We start from the raw sequence: 26,469 nt of genomic DNA, 5'->3' as shown, positions 1-26,469 counted from the left end.
GACAAGATGGAAAAACATAATTGAAACACATCTTGACTACAGATGCAAAAACTTGTCTTCTGATTCCTAGTTCCTTACTTCAAGCTATCCCATCTAGTCTTAAGCTAGGTAACTTTGAATAAATGCCCTAGAATTGTGCCTTTTTTGGGCTAAGAGTAATCTGGTAACATTTTCCCTCATTTTACATTAGCTATTAATGGGACAACCTCAATTCAGGACTTATAAAGTACAAAATAAATCTGTATATTTCCTTCACACTCTGTATCTTAACCAGTACACTGATGGAAGACAAAGTGTACCCTTCAAAGGCTTCTTGATCTGCTTACATTGATATTAATGGATGGTTCCAGGCTTCAGTCACAGACCTGAATAATTCAGGTCATACTGACCTGCTACACTTTTTTAAAAAACTATAAAATATTCTGAGAAAGTTTTTATTTTTATTTTATTTGGGGGTGGGGAAGGGGAACAGGACTTTATTAGGAAACAGTGTGAACTTCCGGGACTTTTTCCAAGTCAAGTTGTTGTCCATTCAGTCTTAGTTGTGGAGGGTGCAGCTCAGCTCCAGTTCACGGTGCCGTTGTTAGTTGCAGGGGGCGCAGCCCACCATCCCTTGCGGGAGTCGAAACGGCAACTCTGTGGTTGAGAGGACGCTCTCCAACCAACTGAGCCATCTGGCACTGGCCCATGTAGGAATCGAACTGGGAGCCTTTGGTATTAGGAGCATGGAGCTCCCGCCTGAGCCACCGGGCCAGCCCCCCTGAGAAAGTTTTTAGATAGGTGATATATGCAAGTTACAGAAAAAGTTTGGAAGTCCATGGAAAATTAAGGAACTATTCGAACTACAGATGTATTGAAATACAGGCAACATAATAAATTACCTTTTTCTTAAATTGTTCCACTTGGATCAGTGTCCAAAGGTAATGTTTTATTATTAACAGCAATGGCAGGTAAGTAGAAAATGCTACTGATTTTCCGTATTTACTCTCTTTTGAAATGAGTTAGACTAATAATTTCATTTGTGGGCCAAACTCATAAAAACAATATATAAGTTTCAAATTAATACGTTGCATAACCAAATAGTATTTTATAAGTATTACATAGTTGCATGGTATTAGAAAGGAGCTATTTGAGAATATAATGAACATCTGATGGTATTTTATAGGTTGGGTTTCCTACCGTGAAGAGGTTTACGGTGCAATAGCATGAGTACATGCTCCATGCCCGTTCATGGTTCCGTATCGTACAGTACAAGGAGTGAAACAGCAGAAATATGTTAGATTATACTCCACTGCCTCTGGAATTCTTTGGAAGTTGATTTTAGACTCCTTAACTTCCTGAAATTTAGATAGGAAATGTAGAAAACCTAAAAACCTGCATGTCTGCTAAAGACAACTTGAGATTTCCATTTTACAGGGACTTCTTTGTTTCTTGTTTTTGTTTTTGTTTTAATCCAAATAAATATCAAAATGCATTTATTAATCTTTTTTAGGAAAATTGCCAAATCAGGTGCTACTGTATGTATGTAAAGAAACCGTGTGGAGTATGGTAACACCATCTGGCGCTGTGAATAAATTTTGGATGCTTGGGAAAATTTCAAAGAAAAATGTGGAAAATTTTGTGTATAATTTTCTTAAACTTATTTCCATGAGATCCATGATTTAGGAAGCTTATTTTACAGGTTTTCAATAGACATTTGAATTTTCTTTTTAATACCCAGATAGTGCTTCATAAAAAAAAATAATTCTTAGCTCTTAATTTTTAATGACTCACTAATTTTGGTGAAATGGAGCTTCTAATAGTAGTTGTTTAAAATATACTAGGTAAAAAGTCTTTAAAGGATTTATGAGCTTCGTAATATTAATTCGTGCTCCATCTTAATGAGTTGGCAAACCAAAGTGCATCTCAGTTTAAAGTTATGGCAACTGAAGTACAGTATATGTTTGTGACTTTTTAAGTGGAATCAAGAAAGGAAGCAGAATACGATTATGACATCTAACTACCATGTTTCCCCCAAAATAAGACGGGGTCTTACTGTATCTACTAAGCGAGGATAAAAAAATTATAACGGTGTGAGCAAAAAGGCACCTCAGATATAAATACATTGTTCTGTTTATTCGTGTATCTATAAATACATGTTTCTTCGTTTTTCACCATTGGAAGTCAAGTTGATTGAGATTTTAATTTGGTAGTTGAGGACACTATTTTAGTTTGCAAACTGGGAACCCTCATTGTCACAATTTTAAGTGACCTAGTTCATATGATGTTGACTTAGGAGTAATAGTAAGGTGAAACTAAAATCACTACCAGCTATTCTCTGTTATATTTAAAATTAAGTACCAGAGAAACAAAGGTTTCTTGAAAATATGATTAAAACAAGATTATACCTATGTAGATGCTACCAACATATTATTAATAATACCTCCCAAGGCATACACAAAGCCTGTGTTCTATAAAGATGTTAATTATTTCATGTTCAAGTCTTTATATAACCAGTAGTCATGGACTGTTTTTCAAGGGCAGTGGTGACTCTAAAATATGGAATTTATTGGCCGATGGTGCTGTTCTATGCCGTCCTATATAATATGTTTCATGTGTTCTGTTTCAAACCCATTTTTGATAATTAATCAACAGATGATACATGAAAAAATTGTTCTACGGAATCTAGGTAGTTATTTTTTCTCAGCCATTCACGTTTAATTTGGGAAGGGAATTTGAATAAGTAAATGAATACCTATCCTACCTGTCTTTAAAAGCTTATGTTAATAGAGGAATAAAATATAATGAATATTTCTTAAAGTCAAGTGTTCTATTAGGAACAGTTTAGATGGAAAGAGGTCGAAAAATTCAGAATGATAGTATACTATATTACAAGCAAATATTTCATGAAAATTAGTGGATATGGTCAGCCAAAGATGAAAAATAAAAGGGAGTCAGATCATTTGGAATGTATTTGAATATGCTTGTACCTTATATCTAAAACACCAAGTTAATACACAAAAAAGAAAGTAATCAATTAGTTAAAGAATTTCAGGTCTATTTCATGGAAAACAATTGCCCCACGTCACATGTATGTAAATAAGCATCTCTGTTACCCTGTTTCCCCGAAAATAAGACCTAGCCAGACCATCAGCTCTAATATGTCTTTCAGAGCAAAAATTAAATGAAGACTCAGTCTTATATAAGACCAGGTATTCTGTTCTGTTCCGTTCTGTTCTGTTCTGTTCTGTTCTATAAGACCCGCTTTTATATTATATTAAAATAAGACTGGGTCTATATTAATTTTTGCTCCAAAAGATGCATTAGAGCTGATTGTCCGGCTAGGTCTTATTTTAGGGGAAACACGGTATCTTAGCTCCACTTAACAATCATCATTGTTTGCATTCAACTGAACAGTTGATGATCGAGAACTTAAGACAGTTCAGCTGATGGAATACCGTGTGTTATGATTTAGGCCATAAATATTGTGAAAAAATATGTGTAATAAAAATTAAGTGAAGGTGAATTTCAGTCCCCAATTTTAGGTTTTGAAGACTTTGCTAGAGATAGTAAAGTGTCAAATATCAAGAATATACCATTGGACGATCCTATTTTCCTGTGCAATATCCCATGGAAGCAGATGAGTTGACAAAACTCTAGCACTTGTTTCAATTCCAGTTTCCATTATCTTCTTCTTGTTGTTCACAGGTGTTGACTATGCTGTATCTATGTAGGTCAGCCATCTCATGAGGGGATTAAAGCACCAGTTCTCAAGCCAGACTGCCTAGATTGGACTCCCAGCTTTTCTAATGACTAGTTCTGTGACTTGGGCAAAATGGATCACTTCTCTATTGCCTCTGTTTCCTATCTGTATAAAGGTGATGAAAATAGCACTGACTTCATGGACTAGTTGAGAAGATTAGTGAATTAATCCACTTAAAGCTCTAAGAAGAATGTCTGGTCTATGATATATGCTCAGTGGCCATTAGCTGTTGAGGCTTTTGGTTATTATTTCTATTAAGTTTCCAGGCATTGGCTCCTTTCTTGAGAATGAAGATATTATATTTGAAAGAGAACCTTGGCATATAAGAACATGTATCCTACCAAGTGACAAGGAACAGAACCTTTTAAGGCAGGAGATAAGAAAGCTTTGAGGTTAGAAGAATGTTACCACCAACATAAGGAAATGTGAATAGAAATGCTTAGTTTAATGGAAGGGAAAGAGAAGAAATATTTTATTGTTGTAGCAAGTCAAAACACTGTTGGATACTTGTTAAGAGGAAATGGAGGCCATCTGGAGAAAACAATTCCATTCCACAGTGTGGCTTGGATTTAAAGGACAGCTGAATAGCTAAGCCATGAATTATGTAGGCCTTTGGCTGTATAATGTCATAGATTAACAAAGCAAACAGCAGGGGGCATAATGGTAGTTAATGAGAGGTGGAAAGAATTGTCAGGCTTCAAAGATCAGGTTTTATATGATTTTCCTTATTAAAGAAATATACTGATAAGATTATTTTGGTTCTTTCCAATCATTTAAATGCCTTAAGACCTTAATATTCTAAATCTTTTCATTTTATTTATTTTATCTGTATGTTATCTAGTCATTGCTTTTGTGTTAACGTTTTTCTTGTAACTGTTACTAGTGGTTGATGCCTTTTTACTATTTACCTTGTTAATTAGCTCAATTTTAAAATTTACATCAGGCATATTTTTCAAATCATCAAAATATGTTTTCCCGGTGGCCTAGTTACCTGATAACTAAATACTAAGGGGGTTAGGTCAAGCATGTATTGGAGATATTTTATCATTATTTAAAAATAAATTGTTATCAAGGTTTATTAATTGATTCCATGTTTAAAAACATTTGTTTAATACCTCCAAAATGATCCATATGGATTGTATGGAATTAGGCAGGAGTTAAGTGAAAAAAACAGAAAAAAAATTAGATAATTTTTTTGTTATGTGAAATATTTTACTTTCCACCATAATGAGTTAAAAAACTTACTCATTCTTCCTTTATTAATGTTAAGAGAAGTCCAGACATGAAAATCATCCTGTAGAATCTGCAGAATTTCAAAATGATAGATAGGATTATATTGAAAATTTAAGAAGTGTTCGATAACATTTCAGCCCATAGGTAGTATGTTCTATTGCTTTCCTTCCACAATATTACCATTTTCTCCAGTTACGGATTCAAAAGCTAAATTTTGAGTTAACTAAAAATGTATACATTAAACTTTCAACCTTAAATTTTCAGTGAATTACTTTAGGAACTTATGATCAATGTTCATTTTGAGTAGATATAAGTGTGGAAGATAAAGTATTTTTAAGATTTCATGTTCACAGTGACTGAGTTTCCTTCAAAGAAAAAAGGTTTCTGCTACAAGAGCTGAGCAAATATCTGTCGGTGCACCTTCCAAAATGAATTGAGCCTTGTGTCTTAAAAACAGCATTTTAAAAATAAGTCATGAGGGAGATGAAGAGCTGAGCTGTGGTGGATGATATCCAGTTATCTCTTCAATCAGTTTTGTATAATGCTTTGGAAGCAGAACAACAAGTAATATGAAATCATTTTTCAAGATGCTATATGTGCACACTCTTAGTTCTACTTCTGTATTCATTGGAACAGGCAATTTATTCAATGCGCTTGTACTACTCCAAGAACAAAGACCAATTTCCCTGAAGGTTATGAACACTCCTGAATTTTACAAATGCAAAAAAAAAAATTTATGTTGTCACATTTAGATAAGGAAGTGTGCTAGATTTATGAGTCTCCATGGTGAGTCTTCGGAAGTATATTCAGAAAGTAGATGTAGACAGTTCTTAACAAGCATTGACAAGTAGTAATTAACTGTGAGTGCTGTAGAAGAGGGAGGGCTAAAAGGATATGCCCATGGGTTTCTGAACAGGAGTATCTTTTACTCTTGGGAAAACAGGTATCCCATTGATCTGCTTATGATCCTTAGTCTGGGTTTCAGGATTAGGGCATGAATCTGTGTGACTGAAATAAACCACCTGTTGTCTTCAAATAAAAGTGAGGAAAAGGTCGCGTAAGGACAATACATTAATCCTGTTGGCACCTCGTAGGCCTTTTGTTTGTTTTGTTTTACTTTAGGGAGATGTGTGGGGCTGAGAGTAGAAATGCCTCCGCTTGGACCCCCTCCTGCGATTGTGCCCAGGTCCTTGGCATGCACGATCACCTGGTAGCGAGGCAGGAGATGCCAAAGTTCACAAGTAGCCTGTATCTTTGCTCTCTGGTTTTTTCTTGACTGTTTACATGGTTTTATTTGATCTTTAATTGTACCAGTGGTGCCTTGGGGGAGAACTATTTCCCTCACAACCTACGTAGAAACAGTGTTCGTGCTGAAATGTTCCTATCATAGCTACCTGACAAATAATCTAACGTGGAAATGCATGGATTGTAAGAAGCACAGACCCTTTACAGCTTTCCTCCCTTTTCGTGAACTCTAACCTGAATGAACAGAACACAGAGATTTCTCTCTCCACGCACTCCCCCCCCCGAAATCGCCCCATTTTGGGGGGCACAGTCCTGCTTAAACTCGTTTCTGTTACATTCCACACAGAGGCCAGAGTTCGGAATGTGTACACACTCTATCCTTGCCCAGTTTCACGTTATGTAATAGCTGTAAATGCGCTTGTGTGCCTGCATATAAACTATGAGGAGGAAGAGGATATTGCAAAACTAAGCCTTGATATAATTTCTACCAAAAACAAAACCTTGTGGGCATCTTCTCAGTAATTAGGCACAAGCAGAAAGGGTCTTTTGCCCATTTTGCTAAAGCTCGAGACCCCATTCCAAAAGCACAGAATAAAATTGAGACAGGAAAGGGGTCTGAGGTTATAAACCTCAGTCCTGAATGCAGAAAATTAGGGCTGGCTTGGAAGTTTTCATTTGCTTTATTAGCTTCATAGTTGGAATGTTACTCTCAGGTTCCAGCTGCTCAGAAACGAACAGGCTCATTCAGATCTATCCAACTATTGGAGTGGCCTCATTGAATGACTAAATTTGGGGGAGAAGGGAGAAGGGAAGACTAAATCTTGAAGAACCTAAACTGGGGCTAAAAGAATGCTTTCAGGTCAATTAGAATGAGGTTTTAATTATAATTTCAGAGATGGTCCAAACAGATGGATAGGGAAAAGGATGGCTACAGAGATCTGGAAGTCTCTTGAGTTTTGCCACTCATGTTAATGGTGTTTTCATTCATTCATCTGTTTATTTTGCTTTAGAGGAAAGATGGAATAGAGATAAGAATGCGTTCGGGAATCTCACTTGATAATTGTGTTCTTCCCAAGAGGCTTACCTATCTATTGTGAATAGGAAAAACTTTGCTTGTGAGATCAAATTCAACTGATCACATTTAGATGGGTGGCAATCATGGCAATCATTTTTCTTAAAGTTGCATTTGAACATCCTTTTCTTGTATATATACTTTGGAACTCCAAGAGGCCACAGCACCGATGATGTAGCTAAAATGAGCCTTTGGTAAAACAAAGGATAGCGGAGGAGTAGGTGAGGGACGCAGTAAACCCCTCATCGTAATATTAAGGCTAACTAGATCTGTAGATTCTTTCAATTATATAATTCTTAATACTCTGCTGTATTCAAGGGTAAATGCCTTTCTTTAATAAATGCTCTTTTGTATTTTTTAGAAGGAGGCTGGATAGAAGTGATAAACAAATGAAGACAGAAGCATCCTCAGAATTTATCTTTTCAAGTACGTACTTTGATCTTCATCTCAATTCATGTCAGCAAACCTGGCCTTCTTACTCTCTTCCTTGTCTCTAGGGCAGGGTTTCTCAACCTGGGCACTAATGAAAACTTGGACCAGATAATTCTTTGTCACGGGATCTGTCCTTTGCATCCGTGGCCTCTACCCATTTGGTGCTAGTAGCAGCCGTCTCGTTGTGACAACCAAAAATGTCTTCAGACACTGCCAGATGTCCCCTTGGGGGCAGAATCGCCCCTGATTGAGAACCACTATTCCAGGATGAAACATATCTTCCAAGATAATCCTCGTTTACACGTTTTCACAAGTGTATAGTATTCCCTTTTACTCTCAAAAGTGTCATAATTTGGACAGGGAATTAAACGGTCACTTAACAGTAAGTAGCAACTCCATGTTTCCGGTTGCCCGCATGCTAAAACTTTGGAGACATTCTTAACTCCCCTCGTTCTCTCCTCTCCCTGCTCAACCATTAGCAAATCCAGCTGAATAAAACCACCTTCAAAATATGCAGTACCCAGCACTTCTCTCCACGTCTACAGATACCACACTGGGCCAAGCCACCCCTTTTCTTCCCCCAGAAAAATGTGCCCTTTTCAGGCTGTTCTCAGCACAGCTCCTGAAGTTACCATGTTTAATTAGAAAGTCAGAGCATGCCATACCTCTGCTCCTAATCCTGCTGTGTCTTCCCATTTTACTCAGAGTAAAAACCAAGGTCACTACAATGGCTTAAAAGGAGCTTTACAGGATCTGCGTAACCACCACCACACTCCTTTTTGAAGTTAGCCTCTCTGACCGTATCCCTTTAGTCTCACTGACCCAGCTATACTGGCCTTTGCTATTCCTTGAACAACTGGCACATCCTGTTTTAGGACTTTTCTCTTTCAATTCCTCCTACCTACCATCTTCCCCCTCCCCCCCGACTCTAGATACCACCTCGCTTGCTCCCTCATCTATCAAATCTATGTTCTAATATCAGCGTTATGGTGATGCCTTCTCTGACAACTCTATTTAAAATCACACCCTCAATTCATGACCCCTGATTTATTTCTTACCATAGCCCTCATCACTATCTGACATACTAAAATTTTACCCATTTATTTATTTACTTCTTGACGTATTGTGTGTCTGTCAGAATTAGTAGGTAGACTCTATGAGGGCAGGCATTTTTCTGTTTTGTTCACTGCCCTGCTCTCAATGCCTTCAGCCGTTTTCCCAGGAAACATGTAGCAGGCACTCAATAAATATTGAGTGAATGCAATAGTGAATTAGTTGAATGCTTGCTTTCTTCTAGGCATTAGGCTAAATGCTGACTGAACACAAGTGAGTACAGTACTGTTCCTGCCCTCAAGAAGCTTAGGGTCTAATAGAGGACACACGCGTGTAAATGAAAAATCACCGAGGAGTGAGATACCTAAACAAGAATGCATGGATACAGTAGAAAGGAAGAGAAGTGATTGGTGATGTGTAAGGGATTTCGGTGTATTGAGAAAGGGAAGGTAATGAAGGGATGATATTTAAGATGTCCTTTTTTGCCACCAGGTCCCAGTCCATTATCTGACATGCAAATGTAGTGTGAATGGCCACGTACACCTACACCTGTAGTGTGGAATTCTAACTCTTTAGCATGGTATGGGATGTACGGCTCCTCATAGTCTGGCCCCCTGTCCAGACTTATCTAGTGCCACTCTCCTCCAAACAGCCTTTCCTGCTAACCAGATGGGTGGGAACAAGATGGGTTCGTAACACTTGCAGGTTTTTCCTTTCCTGGAATGCCCTCCACCACTACACAACCTACCTGACATATTTCAAGATTCAGTGGAAGTGGAATAGCCTCTCTGAAGCCTTCCTTGATGTCACCTTCCAAATGGGTGACTTATCATACAAAAGGCAGGAGGCATCTGTATCAGACAGCTTGGAAGAGTTAGGCATTTCTCAAAAGAATGAACCTATTAAGAAGGTTCCATAAACAGTACAAAAAAAAATTACCATCAAGCAAGACTATGCATGAACTTTGAGTAACTGGAGTCTGAGATCCACATTCCTGGAGCAAAGAAGTGACAAACCTGTCACAGATCAAACCTATCACAGTGTAAACAAGGAGATAGAACAGCGCCAGACCCTGGACAATAAAAGAAGAGGAAGGTTGGTATCAGATCAAAATTTTCCGCTCATCTGACTGACATTTAATCTGGGAAGGACTGGAATTAAGTTCTGGACCACACCTTACTATGATTACATATTAATTGTAGTTATTGTTTATATATATATATATATATATGTATGTATATATATTTATATATATGTGTATATATATATATATATATATATTAGTGTTGTGCAAAAGTAATTGTGATTTTTGCAGTTGTTTTTAACCTTCTAAACCGCAATTACTTTTGCACCAACCCTATATATATATATATATATATATATATATATATATATATATACATACATATACACACACACACACACACACACACACACACACACATATAGAGAGAGAGAGCGCCAAAAAACGTATACACATTTCAAGAAAGGAAAAAAACTATTACAACTGTAATGCTGAATATATACTGATAACAAAAGATGAATACAAGTCACGTTTGACTTCTGCAATAACAAGAGGTGCTCAAAGTGGTTACCATCGTAATTTCAATACAGTTTTTTCCTTTCTTAAAATGTGTATACACTTTTTGGCACCCTCTGTGTGTGTGCGTGTGTGTGAATTGTGTGGTAAACTAATTCATGTTTTAAATTTTATGATTTATAACTGCTAATTCCTATTCTGATACAGTTGTGGGTAGAAAGTGCCCGTTTGAGTATTTTTAAAGGTAAATACAACAATCTGATAGACCAGAGCAGTGGTTACAGTTCAGATTCAAGTGACCAGAGTTGGGCCAGTTGGTCAACAGCATGCTTTATAGACCAGTATCTCTGTAGTACTACCTGCTACCCTTTGAATATTCGTTCAACTATTGAAGAATTCAATATTCAGCGTTCAACTGAATAATTCACTGACTGAAGGCCTGTCAGACATTGTTTTGATCTTGTGACATTCTCCAGAACATATGAATGAAGTTGTATTTTATCCACTTCAGTACCTTCACCAGCCAGAAAGAAGGGGACTGCAGATCTGAACCGAGCTCTTCCCAAAGTCATTCTTAACTGCTGTGCACGTCTGCCTCAGTGCTCCATCTCTGGGTGATTTAATTTCAGGGCATTTGTGTCTGAATTGAGGACAATCTTTTGCATCAGCTTTATACAGTTTGAAGGTAATCTATGTAACATCAATCACGGTCAGTCACAGACGTTACTTATTCAATTTGTACTTGTTACACCTTAAACTCATTGAGATCAGTGAGATGGCGGATAGTAACGTTTGAGGCATAATCCTTAGCTTGGGCAGTTGTACTGCTGGTTTCGTATTTAATCATATAATGTGCCTGTGTGAAAACAGAATAGTTGTAAGACCAGTGCCTGCTATTCTGAAGGAAGATTCCCAGAAACAGCTGACAAGACCTAGAAAATTCCTCTGGGTATTATGGATTTCAGTGTAAGTGAAAATTCAAAGCAATTAAATTTATTGTTAACTGAATTCCTTAGTTATACACAATTTCTACTGCTTATTTTTATTTAAATAAAAAATAACCTTGATTTCTTGCAAATATGTAAAACATTGGTGCAAATGGAAAAAAGATGACTGTGCAAAAAAAATATTTTTGGTCTTAGGATAACAGGAGAGCTAGGATGATTTTTCCCTTTTAAAAATTTCAGTATTCTTTTAGTGGTTTCTCATTTTAAAAGAAACATGTTAAATCAGTAAAACATATTTACTGTTTAACGCATATAAGAATATAATGGGTTGGATTCAATTTTACTATTCATATGATATATAAATCACTTAAATCTATACATTTAGAATATTTTTATTATGTGTTAAATATCATAACTTTAAGATATGTATATTTTAAATGTTTTCACCTTAATCTTTAATTCATTTTAAAACAGGCATTTTCTAGCCTGTTTTAGGTAGGATTGTATTTTGTGTCTTGGGTGATACTTATGCTGAATGCACATTTGCTTGCAGTTTCTCCATGCTGTTCTTGATTCTTTACCCCCTTCAACAACACGCTTTCTCCCATTACAAAACCTACACAGTTCACTCTATTTGGTATCCGATATATTCCTTTTAGGAATCTCCCCAAATTTCCTGATCAAAAAAAAAAAAAAAACAATCTAGAAAAGCAGACCAAAGATCTGCAGGTGACCTCTGTAAGAAACTAGATTACAAGTTGTCGTCTGGGGTGTCAGGCGGGGTCTCTGGTCCCACTCCCCACATAAGAACGCAGGACATGATGAGGCCAAAAAGGAACACCCACGGAGCCATAGGTAGGGGAGTCATACCACTATACTCTCACTGGCGGCTGGGTTGGAGACACAGGTACCAGGAGCAACACAATTCTCAACCCTCACTGTGCTGCTTGCAGACTCAGCCACCATCTTCTTGATAGCTCCCCCCTTTTTTGCTAGCCTAGCCACGGCAGTTATATTCATGGCTAATGGCTCACTGGTTACAGCTGACGGCCAACTAGCCACAGCTGATGGCCATTTGATCACAGTCGATGGCCATTTACTACCTGAGCCAGCACCTTTCTATGTGAGGCCGAGAGCCTGGAAACTGCTTTTTGGGGCTCTGTCCCCACACAAGTTATCTCCATCTCTTGTACTCCCAGTATGATCTGTTGAGGGCAAACCACCTATTGTAAGTTCCCAAAAAGAAATGTTCAAGTCCTAACCCCTGTGAATTTGACCTTATTTGGAAATATGGTCTTTGCAAGTGCAATCAAGTTATGATGAGGTCATTTTAGATTAATATGGGCCTTAATCCAATGACTGGTATCCTTATAAAGCTGGGAAATTTGAGTGCACAGAAGAAACAGGAAGAAGGCCATGTGAGAACAGAGGCAGAGATTGGGGTGATGCTTCTACAAGCCAAGGATTGTCGGCAATGACCAGTAACCAGGTAGAAGCAAGGAAGCCTTCAGAGAGAGCTGACCCCGCCAACACCTGGATTTCAGACTTCTGGCCTGCAGAACTGTGTGAGAATACATTTCTGTTGTTCTGAGCCACTCAGTTTGTGGTAATTTGTTTCAGCAGCCAAACCTGCAAGGTCCATGTGGAATCAACATCTGTGTGGGATGAATCAAGGGAAGTAATATGGCATCTGACGACCCTGGGAACTGGAGGATCCCCAAACCATGAACAGGTACTCACTGAGGACAGCAGCCCAAACTAGAAAGGATCCTGCTGTATTCAATTCATGAGTGTAATTAAGAGGCCATGATAAGCTAAGGTTGTAAAAGAATAATATAAATGGAGCCACTTTAAAATGAAGTCAGAAACTGCCATCCGTCCCAGAGGAACTGCTTTGCACATTTTATGCCTCAAACCTTTGGAATGTTAAAACAGGACAAAAACAAAACAAAAAACCCTTTGGACTATGTGGGGACAGAGCCAGGAGTGCAGTTTCCAGGCTCTTGGCCTCACATAGAAAGGTGCCGGCTCAGGTAGTAAATGGCCATCAACTGTGATTGGATGGCCATCAGCTGTGGCTAGTTGGCCGTCAGCTGTAACCAGTGAGCCATTGGCCACTAATATAACTGCTGTGGCTACGCTAGCAGCAAAAGTGGGGGCTAGCAAGAAGATGGTGGCTGAGTTAGCAAGCCGTGGAGTGTGGATTGTGGATTGCAGAGAAGTGGATTGTAGCTAGCAAGTGAGGTTGGTTGGCAGAGAGAAGTGGATGGCAGGTTGCGGAAAGTGTGGCTCCTGCTTCCTGTGTCTCCAACCCAGCCGCCAGCAAGACTATAGTGGTATGACTCCCCTATCTATGGCTCCGGGGGTGTTCCTTTTTGGCCTCACCATGTCCTGCGTTCTTACGTGGGGAGCATGACCAGAGACCCCGCCTGACACCCTGCACGACAGACTGCACCGAAAGCAACGCTGTGTCCCAAAGAACTGTTTGCAAGGATAACAAGAAAGCAGATATAACTACTATACTAATGGCTCCCAGACTGAAAATTTAAAAACATTGTTTAGAATTAGCATCACAGTGTTAGCTATCTGCACCAATAGAAATGCCTTCTTTCTATTGATGTAATTATTCCCCTTCCCTTTCTCTTAAATACCCCTTGTCTTTTTCTCCTAATCGGAACATTACTTGGACATTTGCCTGAATTAATACTTCCAGAATAGCTATTTCTTTGGTCTCAAATGCTGGTTGCCTCTCACTTTAAAAGGCCTTTTATTTTTAGGATAACAAGGTCTAATCTTTTTTATTTATTTAAGATTTTATTGGGGAAGGGGAACAGGACTTTATTGGGGAACAGTGTGTATTTCCAGGACTTTTTTTCAAGTCAAGTTGTTGTCCTTTCAATCTTTGTTGTGGAGGGTGCCGTTCAGCTTCAAGTTGTTGTCCTTTCAGTCTTAGTTGTGGAGGGCGCAGCTCAGCTCCAGGTCCAATTGCCGTTGCTAGTTGCAGGGGGCACAGCCCACCATCACTTGTGGCCATCGAACCAGCAACCTTGTGGTTGAGAGTATGCGCTCCAACCAAGTGAGCCATCCAGGAGCTCAGTGGCAGTTCAGCTCAAGTTGCCATGTTCAATCTTTAGTTGCAGGGGCGCTGCCCACCATCCCTTGCGGGACTTGAGGAATCGAACTGGCAACCTTGTGGTTGAGAGCCTGTACTCCAACCAACTGAGCCATCCGGGAGGCAGCTCAGCTCAAGGTGCCGTGTTCAGTCTTCGTTGCAGGGGGCAGAGCCCACCATCCCTTGCGGGACTTCAGGAGTCGAACCGGCAACCTTGTGGTCAAGAGCCCACTGGCCCATGTGGGCATCGAACCGGCAGCCTTCGGAGTTAGGAGCACGGAGCTCCAACCGCCTGAGCCACCGGGCCGGCCCCAGGTCTAATCATTTCTGATGACTCTTGAGAAATGAAATCTAAATAAACTCACAAAACTAGTGAACCACAGATCCCTTCCAGGGAAGTTCTGCTTTGAACATGGGGGAGTTCCACCCCACCTGGCCTGCCTTCAGATAAATACTGAGCAAAATGCAAAAAACAACAAGCAAAAGCAGGCAGATTTTGGAAGAGAGTCTCTCTAGTTGAAGGATGTGTCTGGTTTGGTGTGAGCCTCCTGTTTCTGTTTTTGTACCTTTACCCTTAAGGAGTCTGCAGTTCTGTTGGAAGGTAGAAAGGCTGAAACTCTAATAGAAAGCTCCCATCTTTCTGGTTGGGTGAACCAGGGAAGGGGCTCAGGGCAACCAGAGCTTCCAGAGATTGAAGAGAGAACCTCAGGAAGGAGAGAATGACAGATGCAGGACTCCAAAATCTGTGTGAAAACCTGCCAAGTCTCTGGCTCACCCTGGGATTAGGCACAGAACAAATTGAAGGCAGTCTTAACTGAAGCACCACCCAGCAAAGATGTGACAATGTGCAGTGTGAGTTGAATCCAGTCAATTGCCTATGAAAACATAAATATCAGGGCTGCTGGTTAGCTCTGTTGGTTAGAATGCGGCAGTGTGCTTGACAACAAGGTTACCGGTGCGATCCCCACATGGGCCCCTGTGAGCTGCGCCCTCCACAACTCGATTGAAACAACTACTTGACTTGGAACTGATGGGTCCTGGAAAAACACATTTAAAATAAAAAGTTTTTAAAAAAGCAAAACAAAAACGTAAATATCAACACTGGCGGAAAAGAACAGAATCGACATTTTCCAGGATACCATGCAAAATTATGCTATGTACAAAGAGCCATAAAAATGTGGTCCATTTTCAATGGAGAAGACAGTCAACTGTTGCCAACCCCAAGATGTTAGAATTAGAATTATCAGACCGGGACTTAAAAGCAACTATTGTAACTATATGAAATGAGGCAAAAGGGAACATGCTCGTAGGGAGTCGAAATACAAGAAATGTATAGAAATGTAAAAGAGAAGCAAAGAGATTTTTAAACAATAATGCAATATAAGATATGAATATTATATAAATATAAATATAAAATTTATGGATGGCCTCAATAGAAAAATGGAGAAGACAGAAGAAATAATTAGTGAACTTGAAGATGGAGGGAGGAAGGGAGAGAAAGAGACAGATAGATAGTTAAATCTCTTTCTGAAGAATGTACTAGCGTGAGCTCCAGACGAGAAATAAGACTGGGAAGATACTGACAGAAAGACTGGTGGTGAGCATTAAGTATATACTTAACTTTTAGTACTAAGAATCAATAACAGTTACAAGGGAGAAAGTATTATACTGTAGATATTGAAAAATTACGTATTTTAAATGGTGAAAAATTTGGATTTCATATAAAAGGTAGACAAAGCTTGCTGATGTTCTCAGTGGTCTTAGAACTAAAAAGACTTAGAATCAGATATTAGGTAACTGAGGAGAAATAAGAAGAGATAGATGAAGGGATCGCTAGCTATTTTCAATATTGCATACAGTAGTGGACCAGTAGACAATACATTATGACTAAAGGGAGTTTATCTCAGGAATGCAAGGGTGGCTCAGTACTAAGAAATCCAAAAGCGTCTTTGATGCTCTGATGTAAATCTTGGCTAAAGTTTTTTTTTGAACTAAAAAAATACATTAAAATCCAAGAAAAAAGAATCAACTTTATTTCCATCACCTGTAATTCACTATTATTTATATCCTCTCATATTTATTTTGCTGTATTACTTTTGAAAATTATTCATGCTCTTTTGGACTAATTTTAAGGAGAAAGAAATGCAAAAATATGAGCATTTAAAAACTTGTGTTATGTCACTTTTTCACACATAGATAAAATATTGATGGTGGATGGGTAGATGGAAAGAGAAAAAGATCAAAATACTTTTGTAAAAATGGTAACTGTAAATACTGTTGTAATGAAAATATTCTATTCTCTTGAATTTAATGTAAGAAAAATAAAAGGAAGTGAAATTGAAATTGTTGAACTTCACACGTCTCCTTACCACAGGAAAACTCATTTCCTAAAATATGTCTTAAAAGGTTAATTTTCAAAAAGCACAAGTGTAAACATTAAAAACATTAAGATATTGGAGTCATTATGCTTTTTAAAAACATTACATGCTTCAAATTTAAAAAGTATCAACTGTATGCTATGAAAGATAGGGATATTCTTCTTCCCATTTTCCCTGTTGTGAATGACATCACGTTTACGTCCTCCAGGTTACTGCATCCACACTCTGTTCTTTAACTATAATTCTCTTGGTTGTTTTGCTCTCTGCTCAAATAGATTCAAAGTTAACACCAGGCTTTCACTTCTTGCTTCTTTGTTCCTGAATTCTTTGAGACATCTGAATTTTGTTATCAAGCCTTCAGAAAGGCTCATGGGTACTATTTCCCTAAATAATTTCACGATTGAAAATTTGACCTTTTAAATAAAATGACATACTAACTGAAATAGAATATTCCTGACAACACTTTTCTTTCGGTGAGAGCTTTGTAGGTTACTAATTCTCAAACTGTAATATGCATAGAAATCTCCTGGGGACTTTTTAAAAATGCAGATTCAGTAGGTCAGGTTTTGGGCCTGAGATCCTGCATTTCTAAGAAGTGTCCAGGTATTGCCCAGGCTACTCACCTGTGGACCCACTTTGAGTAGCACGTTTGTGGACTCTGCTTTATTATCTGGATCCTGAATGCTGCTGTAGAGAAATCTAACACCAGCTTTATTTCTCTCCTCTTGAAGGTGATTTGTTTGTTCTGCCCGAATGCCTGAAGAATTCTGTCCTTGAGATTCAGTCATTATATTATTGGATTTGAGCATTCTCTATCAGATTAACTAGGGAAACAATGTGTCCTTTTTAATTTGGAGATGTGTTCTTTATAATACAGTCTTTTTTTTCCTCTCTTTTTTTTAAATTAGTTTCACATGTACAAAACAATGTAATAGTTAGACATTTATCATTTATATCCCTCAGCAAGTGATAACCTCCCTCCCCCATAATATAGTCTTCTTGAATAATATTTTTAAATACATCTTCTGTACCATCTGATGGGGTCCCTATTTTATGGAGAGAAATTATTCTTCTGTGTTTCACTGAAAATAAGACCTAGCCGGACAATCAGCTCTAATGCGTCTTTTGGAGCAAAAATTAATATGAGACCTGGTCTTATTTTACTATAAGACTTGGTATAATGTAATATAATATGTAATATTATATAATATATAGTACAATATAATATAATACCGGGCCTTATATTAATTTTTGCTCTAAAAGACGCATTAGAGCTGATTGTCCGGCTAGGTCTGATTTTCTGGGAAACACGGTGTTACATTATCTTGGTCTGTATTCTGGATCTTTTAACGTCATGTATTCCTTTATTCTCTGTATTTTTTATATGCATTCACTTTGATTATCTGAAGCTCCTCTATATCGGTAATTCAATTCTCAGTAGTGTCTATTCTATTGTTATTTACATTTTGTTTTTACTTAGTTCTGTAATTATGTTGTATTGGGCCTTGTGATGGTTTTCTGTAAGTCAATATTACCCCTTTTTATTCTGTTCTTGAGCCATGTTTCCCTCTAAGGTGGCTCTGTGCCTCTTGCATGCTATATTATCTCTCCCCCTTACCCCCCATTGTATTTACAGTTACCAAGCTATTGCTTTTGCTAAAGCTTTTAGTGCCTCTGTCTCACCGGATGCAATGTGATGACTTCTTGGTGTTTTTGCCACAGTGCATTACACCTGTTTATTCAACCTTTGGACCCTTTCTCTTGATTCAGAGTGTGGCCTTGGAACCACTGTGTCCACCAGAGAGCGTGAGTTTCATTGTTCATTTCTCTACCTCACTCCCTTGCCTCCAACAATACTGCGATGTTGTGATTTATGGGAAATAAATAGATTTGGTCATTGAGATAACCAAAATGTATCTCTCATATATATTTGGTCTCCATCCACAGTTCCTGGCTCACAGCTCCCAAAATCCTTGGCATTTTCTAAGCAGTAAGAGCCATGGGAGCATCTTTTGTTATAATTTTGGTCGCTTGTCCTCCGTTTCTGCAAACACTTCGGAGTCATAAAGGTGAAATGGGTGTCTTATTATTCATAACATGTCCCTTTCCACCATGACTGGGTTTATGTTAATGAGGTGACTTTTGGAAAGCACCTGAAAATGGGGACTTGTTGCCAGGGGGACCAACAGAGAATATCCCCTGATTTCTGAGAGGGGGAGAGGGGCAGGAGGACTCAGTCACTAGTGGCCAATGATTTCATCAATCATGCTATAAAAACCCAAAAAGAAAAAGGTTCAGAGTGCTTCCAGGTTGGTGACCCAGAAAACTTCCCTGGGCCATCGTGCTGGGCCCCAAACTCCGCGAGCTCAGAAGCTTCTTTGTTCAGGACCTTGCCTTCTGTATCTCTTCATCTGGCTGTTGACTCGTATCCTTTAACATCCTTTGTAATAAACTGGTAATCTAGTGAGTAAATAGATTTCCTGAGTTTTGTGAGCGGCTCTAGCAAATTAAACCCCAGGAGGGGGTCAGGGGAACCTCTGATTTATAGCTAGTCAGTCAGAAGCACAGGTAACAACCTGAATTTATGACTGGAGTCTGAAGCGGAGGTTGGGCTTGTGGGACTGAGCCCTTTACTTGTGGAAGGTAATCTGATGCTACCATGTTTCCCCGAAAATAAGACTTAGCCGGACAATCAGCTCTAGTGCGTCTTTTGGAGCAAAAATTAATATAAGACCCGGTATTATATTATACTATATTATACCCCGTATTATATTATATTATATTATATTATATTATATTATATTATATTATATTATATTATATTATATTATATTACATTACATTACATTACATTATATTATACCGGGTCTTATAGTAAAATAAGACCGGGTCTTATGTTAATTTCTGCTCCAAAAGACACATTAGAGCTGATTGTCCGGCTAGGGCTTGTTTTTACGGAAACATGGTATCTCTAGGTAGATAGTGTCAGAATTGAATTCTAAAACATTCAGCTGGTATCCTGAGTATTGCATGGTTGTATGGGGATAAAACCCAACACACACATTAGAACTGGGTTCCAAACCCCAAATAAACCGTTGTACTAATCCTCAGTTCAAAGAGAAAAAAGTGAATGAACAAACTCAACTTGGCTGTCCTGAGATTTGGGGAGGAAAATTTTCAATATGGCTTTTTGGAAGTAGGGCACTGAGCAAAAGAGTCATAGGAGTAGTTTAGAGCCTTTTTGGTTTTTCTCTGGAGACTCTTATTTCTTGTTGAGCCTTTCATTATTGATTGAAGTTGCTGACTTTTTCCCCCTAGTGATCCTTTTAAAAAGGAAGTCAGGTCATATCATTTTATTTTTTTTAATTCTCCATAAAGAGAATTTTTAACACCCCAATCTCTCTGAGAGTGAAAGCCCAAGAGCTTACACTGGCTCACTGGGTCCTCTCCCTTCACACTCGCTCCTTTCCCTCCTTGACCTTATCCATTCTCATTCTGCTCATTCTGCTGAGGCCAGCTGGCCTCCTTGTTATTCCCCAAGGACATCAGCTGTTTACCTGCCTCAGGGTCTTCTACCTGAAAGTCTCCCCTCCCCCATCCCACACCACATCCTTAGTGCTCGCTCCTTCTCTTTTTTAAATCTTTGCTCCAATATCCCGTCAAAGTGACCTTCTCCGACCAAGCTATTTATACCATACAGCCCTCAGTCCTTTCCCTTCTTGCTGTTTTATTTTTCTCCATAGCACCTATTACTTTCTAATATAATTTATTTCATTTTACTCACTGTCTCCCCTGTTACCTGCTCCCTACCACGGTAAGCTTCACGAGGGCAGAGATTTTTCTGGCTAAAATAGTACCTGACACATAGGGAGTATTTAAGGAGAGAGAAAAATTCTTTGAGGACATTTTTCCTGCCACGTCAACTCTTCTCACTTAATCTTCTGTTCACTCTGCTTGATGAAGGCGATTTTTATTCTTATAAAACCTGTTCCAGTGTGTAATAAGTCTTAATCAGGATTCCTTCCTGATTTATTCAAACTGTATCTTTAACCATAACCAGCTCAGGTTTATTTATTCAGTGGAGTAACTTAGAAATACATACCGAAATAAAATATCTTTCACTTCTTTTCATTGCAAAGATTATCTATTTTGGTGGTAATGTAGGCTAGGAGGAGAAATAAATAAAGGGCAGTTGGACGTTATTTTTACTCCCTTATTTTCATTCTTTTATTTACCATTCCATCTTGTATTTTCCCCCAGGGGGACAAAGGCTATTTTGTTAACTAATTAGCACATGGGTAACTTTTGTAAGTGGCAGAACTGTGAGCAGTGAGAAGTTGGTTCTCTTCAAATTCTACTACTTGTTTTACCAGGTGGTTTTCTTGAGCCTCTGTATTCTCTAGGCACTTCAGGGGTCAACTAAATCTCTGCTAGCCCCTTCACAAATTTTGAAAGTAATATGAAATCAAGGCATGATTTTAAGTGAGATACGGATATTTCAACATTTATACCAAAATATATGTATGTGTGATACATAAGTCCTTCTCTCAAGTATACTGTAGTGTTAATTATCTTCAAACTATCTCAGCTAACCTTTATGTGATTTTGAATTCTTACCAATTAGCTGTGAAGAAGACACTTGTGAACTAGAATCAAAACTCACTTGATCAGTAGACTAAATATGAATCATCATCATTATGTCTCAGACAGGTTGCCAAGAGCTTCCCATGCATCATCTTTTTCAATCCTCCCAGTAATCTAATGAGTTAGGTAAATTAAAGGACAATTTTTTAAAGTTAAAATCATGATCCTGGGTGGGGGGTGGGAGATTAAGGTAAGGGGGATCAAATATATGGTGATGGAAGGAGAACTGGGTGGTGAACACACAATGGGATTTATAGGTGATGTAATACAGAATTGTATGCCTGAAATCTATATAATTTTATTAACAATTGTCACCCCAATAAAGTTTTTAAAAAAAGAAATTACAGAAAAAAATCATGATCCTAGTACAAATATAAAATGAATACATGTCCAAGATTTTATTTAACTTATTAATTAATGAGGAAACCAATAAGATGTTAGAAATGATTCAAAAGAGATTTCAAAGAACTACCACATATGTAGGCAATTAGGATTGCAGAAATAAATTTACAAATAAGTATACAACAGGTTACTATCCAAAGGCAATAATCAATTGCATTTCAGTGGACATAATTTGCATATCTATGGACAAACAGAACTGGAATTACTATTAATATTTTACATCTTATGGAGTTATAAAATAGCTCAAGAACAATGAAAGGTAGAGCTAACCCAGAAGGATGTTCTAAATAGGACACTCAGTACTCTTTGTCCATTTCAAATTCTTTCTCTGTTGTTATTTCAGTGTTTTCCTGACAATTTTATTCCACCTTCATAGATTTTAGCACTCTATACAGAGGAATAAAAGATCAGCTTAATGTGGATAAGATCTTTTATCTTTGGAAAATTCAAACTATTGCTTTAAATAAAGCAAATAATCACAGAATAGTAGATCTGGATCAAACACTGCAGATCAAACTTCATATTTTATAGACAAAAGAATCCGAGGTTAAAAATTTGCCCCAAATCATAAAGCTGGTTGTTGGCAGGCTCAGGGAAGAAGAGAGAAACTAGGACTTTCTTTAGAGTATTATTAAAATAAACAAAAAATAAACCTAGCATATTAAAATTATCTTTAAGTATGTTATTCTTAATGAATCACCCCTTTAAGATAAAAATGAACCAAGCAAACATCAGTTAGGAAAATTCCCTAAGATCATAGATCAGGGTAAGATCAGAGATTATGTTGGTATCAGAAAACCTATTTTCTCCCATTAGGGCAAATGTGACAAACTCACGTTGCTTAATTACACAAATGGCATGTTTATTTTTAAATTACAAATATGTTCTCTAACTGTAAGTCTTCACCAAGCTGATTATTTTTTGATTCAATATATCTTCAAGGAGACATTCTCTGAAAAGACATACTCATCAACTGACATTCTCTTTTTAATTCAAAGTATTCCCTTGCCTTAAGGATATATTATGAAAGAGATTACATCAATTACAGACTTGAACACTGATTTAGTAAAGATGTGCCTGACATTTAATCCAACAGATAGCTAACCTGAGCACTATAATATTTAAATTAAAAAAAAAAATCAAGTCAAGATCACACACGCACACACAAATCAATTTGTTAAGAGTTGTTTTTCCTTAGCTACTTAGGTTAGTAAAATGCCAAGACTAGTAATCAACATAGTTCCATCTCACCTACTTCAACAGTGGGAAAGTCCTGGAAACCCACTGAACTACTTCTTTAGATTGGCATGAACAAAATAACAATAAGTAAATAGAGACTATAAATTACTGGTGAGGGAAGTAAGCAAACACTCCCATCAAACTTACGGAGATGGAGCAGAAAAGAGCTTTCTTCAGCACAGTAAGACCAGGTTCATTTTTAATTTCACTGAAGCCTGAAATTTAACTGTGTTTAGAAATTTTGACGATCTCTCACTTGGAAATAAGGCAAGATATAAAATGTTAGATACAAAACAAAAATGGTTTGTTTGTGTGTTCCACTCAATAGACTCATCTGAGAGAAAAATAAATTAGATTTACAGATTGTAATTTAAATAATCCAACATTAGGGAATAATCAGAAATAGAAGTTCTTATTTTCCTACCTGCAACATGTAAACGTGGATGGAATAAGAATCGAATGCCCCTTTTGGGTTTATAGGAAAAGACAGAAGTAAAAATAAAGTCCTAAGTTATTTACATAAGATTTTATTGTAAAATTATTTAATTACTCTTATTAAGATAGTTGGTGGGTAATAATGCACATTTAGCTCTCCTGTCTTTGCTTTATGCTGCATTTCCATGTTTGTTTACTTTGAAAAAGATTTTTTATATTATCAACATATTACATGCTTATCATAGAAAATCTGAAAAAAAAATTAGGTATAATCCTGCTACCCAGACATACTCACTGTTAATGTTTTGTTATATATTCCTTAATGATTTTCTCTATGCATTGATACATCTATTTTACATAGTTGATATCATAGTACATAACTAACTTTTCATCCTATATTTTAAAATATAACACAGGTTTTCCCATCGTTAGAAAAACTTCAGAAAAGCACTTTAATTGATTATTAATAATTTTCTGCCTTGTGTTGGACCAGAACACACTCAACTATTAATATTTTTTGAACATGGTGTTTTCTTTACCTAATTATAGTTTATGATATAAAATAAAATCTTATTAAAATAAAATTTCTTTACCTAATTACAGTTTATGATATAAAATAAAATCTAATTAAAATAATATCTTATGAAGGTTTTTAAACCTTCATCTAGGGCTATTTCCCCTACATTACGACTCCCCACTCTGCCACCTCATTTCACAACACGGGATAGATCCCTACAAGTTGAATTACGGGGTCAACGGGGAATAGCATCGCTATGGACTGCATTGTACCCCTCTAAAATTCGCAAGTTGAAGCTCTAGTCCCAATGTGACTGTATCTGGAGATGGAGCCTTTGGGAGGTGATTAGGTTAAATGAGGTCATAAGGTGGGGTCTAATTCCATAGGATTACAGCCTTATAAGTGAGAGAAATCTCTCTCTCTCTCTCTCTGTCCTACATGAAGACACACAGAGGTGGTGGCATTCTACAAGCCAGGAAGAGAGCTCTCAGGAGAAACTGACTGTGCTGGTGCTTCAATCTTGGATTTCCCAGCCTCCAGAACTGGGAGATAAATTTCTGTTAAATCACCGAGTCTATAGTATTTTGTTATGGCAGCCTGAGCAGACTAATACAAATATTTTAAAAGTTATTGATACGTATTGATAAATTACTTTCCGTAAAGGTGTTACCAATATATATTATTCCAACGGTATACTCGTATAAGGAACTCTATATCCTCAACAGTACATTCAATTTTTTTAAAGATCTATCATCTATCTGTCTGTCTGTCTATTTATCTATCTATCTATCTATCTATCTATCTATCTATCTATCTATCTATCTACCGTGTTTCCCCGAAAATAAGACCTAGCCGGACCATCAGCTCTAATGCGTCTTTTGGAGCAAAAATTATTATAAGACCCGGTCTTATAGTAAAATAATTATTAAGACCGGGTCTTATATTCATTTTTGCTCCAAAAGACGCATTAGGGCTGATGGTCCGGCTAGGTCTTATTTTCGGGAAACAGCATCTATCTCTCTATCTATCTATCTATCTATCTATCTATCTATCTATCTATCTATCTATCTATCTATCTCCTATCTATCTGTTATCTATCATCTATCTGTCTATGTATCTATCTGTATATGTATCTATCATCTATTCTCTTAAAGTTTTGTGAAGCTCATTCTTTTAAAGTTTTATTTCTTCAAAATAGACTTTGCTTCCATGGCATGGCTTCATGGATGTACCACTGTATTTTGAAATTCCCAGTGTAAGTAATATTTCATAGAGATAAAAATGTCCACTCAGGAATCCCAAAACAAAGTAAACAAACACATAAAGAAAAATTTCAAAACTTTCCATCATTTTATTGTCTCCATTTTTACATCTATGGAAAGGAAAAGCTAAGAAGCCATTTATTAATAGGATCAACAATCAAAGACCTAGGATATACTAGGCTCTTTTCAATTTAAAGCCTTCAGCTATTTTGCAAAACACAACAACAACAACAACAACAACAACAAAAAGGTGTCACTTTTGTTAGAAAATAGTTAATACAGAAAAATTGCTATAGAAATAGAAACTATATTGTCTCAGTAACTTTTTATCATGCTTTTAAATAAGGCCTTACTATCAGAACACTCTCTTTTCCCCACTACGCACCAGAAAGTGTTACATGTTTCATGTACAATAATTTTTCTTCTTCAGGTTGCAATAGAAATCACTGACTTAAGAGATAGAATGGAATTAAGGACTAAATTCCGTTTTCCCATCTATTTTTATACTGAGAACAGCATACTGTGCTCTGTGGAGAATGCAAATATTTTTAGCATAAGTTAATGTACTATTAAATAGTAACAGAAATTTGCCAATTATTGCCACTGACAGTTATCTCAAGGATACATTTACAGTGTTGTGACTTTCTCTGACTCACTTTTCCATTCTTACTCCATTCCGAACTCACCTGTTCCATTCAGTATTACTTTACAGCACATCAAGCACTGTTTTCCTAACTTTGCCCTGAGTTGGCACCAAGTGAGTGGAAATGAAAATATCTTTCACGTCAGTGTGTCTTGCCTCACAACATTCTCAAGCTGTTTTCCTCATTTTAGCATTTCAAGGGCAGTTCGGTCCTCTTCAAGCTGATTGGATTTTCCATGGAAGAGGTGCCTGCAGCGTTGATAATGGAAGAGAGGAGAAAATTAAATTCACCTGTGCTGACCAAGTGGCAGAAGAGGACAATCCAATGTCAAAGAAAAGATATTTCAAAAGTTCATCTTAATAGACATTTATTTTACAGAAAACCCAGACAGAAATGCTCTCAGCCCAGAAAGCATGGTCATTGAGTTTGCATCTTAAGGTTATTTTTATAGCATCTATGTTGGTTTTCATCTGCCATAAATAGAAAAAAAGAAGAAAAAAACAAACCAACAAACCACTGAGTTGAGGAATTGGAAATATAATTTCAGCAGAGTGATGAGTGGGTAGGGTATA

At 37.3% G+C, this 26,469-nt stretch overlaps 1 long non-coding RNA gene across 1 annotated transcript in view; it reads left to right on the top strand.

Moving 5' to 3' along the window:
• LOC117013469 (uncharacterized) overlaps positions 1–26,252 on the top strand; it is a 32,985-nt gene extending 6,733 nt beyond the window's left edge. Inside the window, exons 2-3 of the long non-coding RNA XR_004421339.1 lie at positions 7,654–7,718; positions 26,088–26,252. This is a non-coding gene — a long non-coding RNA (uncharacterized LOC117013469). The remainder of the gene's footprint in view (positions 1–7,653; positions 7,719–26,087) is intronic.
• The last annotated feature ends 217 nt before the right edge of the window (positions 26,253–26,469 follow it).

This window comes from Rhinolophus ferrumequinum, chromosome 21 (assembly GCF_004115265.2).
Source record: "Rhinolophus ferrumequinum isolate MPI-CBG mRhiFer1 chromosome 21, mRhiFer1_v1.p, whole genome shotgun sequence".
NCBI classification, from domain to species: Eukaryota; Metazoa; Chordata; class Mammalia; order Chiroptera; family Rhinolophidae; genus Rhinolophus; species Rhinolophus ferrumequinum.
This window is presented reverse-complemented; position numbering and strand designations above follow the sequence as displayed.